Below are 2,832 nucleotides of genomic sequence, written 5' to 3' on the forward strand. Positions count from 1 at the left end.
AAGAAGGCCGAGCTGGTGCAGAAAATGCTCAAGTATGTTAAAAAGAATCAAACTTCAGCCAATGGTTTATTTAGGTTACAGTAAATACATTTAAAGTGTTGTTATTTCCTCTAGGAAATTAATTTAACCTCCATTTTAAATTAACAAATAGGAAAAGATACATATTTGGATTTTTAAAAAAAGATATTATTTTCTAAGCTCCAATTAATTCAAGTTCTATAAAGTGGAGCAACTTTCAAAAGTCTTTGGAAAATACATGAGGTGAAGAAGCCCAGCATAAAACACGACACCAGCTCCATAAGTGTAATTGTGGGGTCACAGAAGCTTCTACATCGTGAAGGGAAGTTGTTGTTATCCTTTTAAACAAGGAGTGGAAGAGAAGACAGCAGTTCTGTCAGCTTGCCCCCTTCCTCTACAGCAGAGCTCCTCCAAACACACAGGCCAGGACCCCACTATTTTTAATATAAGATACACCTATAAACCCTATTTTGATAGAAATTAATGCCTGAATGGAATGCACTAATTAAGGCAAAACATCTTTTGACAGCACACTGTGAACATCAGCGTCATTCAGGACACGAAGATCAGCACAGGGCAGAAGTTCTGAAGATGAGGTGCTATGGGGAATATTGAGTAAAATACAGAATACCAGACAGGTTAATGCTTGTGAAAAAAGGAAGTATCCAAGATCAGCAAGGCTTAAGCTCTGGGATTCTCCTTCTGCTGCCTAAGTTGAGAACATCATTAGCATTAAGATAACACGTGGAATGTATTTCTGGTTGTTTTTTTAATACAGGAAATTAATTTAAAAATGAACCCATGAGTACTGGGCAACAACATTAAGGTTTTTAATAACCAAAACTTTATTTCTCTGGCTGTTTTGCGTTCCCGTGTAAACACAGGGACTGTCTTCCCCTTACGTGACCAGCATGACAGAAAACTTGCTAAACAGAATAACACGAAGGAGAATCTTTTATTGGAGTTTTAACAACAGTTGTCCAATAAGAAAAATCTCAAGGAATGCTTACTCTGTGGAGCGAGCACAGGCAAGTTTGGGTACAAGTGGATACAGTAGAGACACTCAGAAGTTTTTCAAGCAGCAACAAGAGAATCTCAAAGCCCCAAATCTAAAAGAACCCCTTTTACACTACTGCAGAATATGCAGCTGTTAAACCACCAGTAAGGAATCATCTATGTAACGCATTTCAAAGCAACTTAGGTCGGACTCAGAACATAAATCTGTTCACAAAAGCATGTGCAGCAAGTGATGGATGATTTGTGAATTTTGATTGTATTTCTACATTTGAGATTTTCAGAACTGACTTTACCCTCTCATGTATATTCTCATCGGTGGCAGATGAGGTGAGATGATCTCTTCCACCTTTTCAGTCTATAATGAACATCTAGTTTCAGAAAGTACTTGCAGATCAGTAGTACTTGTACTATCTATACAGCTCTCCTAGTCCACGCAGGTTTTGAAGGGCAAATAAATTTTGTCCCATAGAAAGTCATTAAACAACTCTAAAGGAAAAGGAGAGGTAAGCCAGATTCATATAATAAGCTCACGGTGATGCAGACACCACCCAAAAGTGTTTACATTTACAACACTTGAACTTGGCGGCAGTATCTGCAAAAAACCCATTGTAAATACATGCAGCGCAGAAAAATTCTGGCTTTACCGGTCAGCTGTAGTCAGGTTATTTCAAGAAGTGCCCTTAACAATACATTTTTTGAATGCGTAAAATATAGCATTAAACCAAAATTAACTTAGAGCTTGGAAGTTAGGGAGAAAAATGGTCCTACTTATAAGCTAGGGCTTATAAATACTAGTGACAACATTTCCTTATATTTACACAATACTATAGTCAAAGTCCAGGTGCCATTTCTGAAACAGAGGAAGCCCACAACATGCAGCCAAGTACAGCCAAGACAGTGTACGTAGTTCCTCTATCAAAGATTTATCTAAATGATGGTCACCTCAAGGAATTCAGGAACAGCCTCAGTCCCTTGTAGACTTACCCCTTTCCTATTGTGCTGTAATCACTCACCAAAATCTTGCATTTGTTTTCACATTTTTCTAAGAAGTCTGAATCAATAATTCCTGATAGCTCCACCAAGACCAGTTGCTCCTACAAGGTAAGTTTATAGTATACGCCTGTAATTGATATAACTGAACAAAGGAGGAAACCCCCACCACCACCCCCAAATGCATCAAACAACCCAAACCAAAAAGTGCGGCATACAAAGACTCAGACCTTCATAATGAAGCCCAGACCTCAAATCTAACTTATTCTGCATTTCCTCTGGAGAAAACAGCAGACAGATACTGCAACACCCAGGGCAGCGCAGTGGCTCGCTACTCCAGCAGACAGCCGTTTCACGCCTGAATTTCCCGGCGTTTTCTTCCTAGCTGGGAAGGGAGCTCTTTTGTCACTTTTGAAAAATGAGGCTTGATGTGGGTAAACGATTTATGAATCCTAACGATACGACCAGTTACATATTCCAAAATATATTTTCCCAAAGCTTGGTACCTATGTACTAAACAGCATAGCAAGAGGGTAACTTAAGTAACCTGTTGGTAGAAATGGTTACTTTTACCTCTTTATAACACCCTGCTTTGAAATCAAAGCCTGTTTGTGATACCTTACAATTCTGGGTGAGGAAAATGCAAAAAAAAAGCCCCCAAAATAACCACCTTGTAAAGTCTTCTACTCGAGGAAAAGAAGAGGTTTTAAGACTCGCCATCTACTAAGGATCCATGAATAATATACGTATCAACAGTAGAGTAACAGTTTGTGTTTCCAGGTGTTACAGTGTAGGAATCTACTGAAA

At 38.8% G+C, this 2,832-nt stretch overlaps 1 protein-coding gene across 1 annotated transcript in view; it reads right to left on the minus strand.

The window, feature by feature from the left end:
* GTF3C6 (general transcription factor IIIC, polypeptide 6, alpha 35kDa) overlaps window positions 1–2,128 on the minus strand; it is a 5,785-nt gene extending 3,657 nt beyond the window's left edge. The window contains exon 1 of the mRNA XM_010140214.1: window positions 2,049–2,128. The gene's annotated coding sequence lies outside the window, so the exon portion shown is untranslated. The remainder of the gene's footprint in view (window positions 1–2,048) is intronic.
* Between the last annotated feature and the right edge of the window lie 704 nt (window positions 2,129–2,832).

Source organism: Buceros rhinoceros, unplaced genomic scaffold (assembly GCF_000710305.1).
Source record: "Buceros rhinoceros silvestris isolate BGI_N320 unplaced genomic scaffold, ASM71030v1 scaffold15427, whole genome shotgun sequence".
Lineage (NCBI taxonomy): Eukaryota > Metazoa > Chordata > Aves > Bucerotiformes > Bucerotidae > Buceros > Buceros rhinoceros.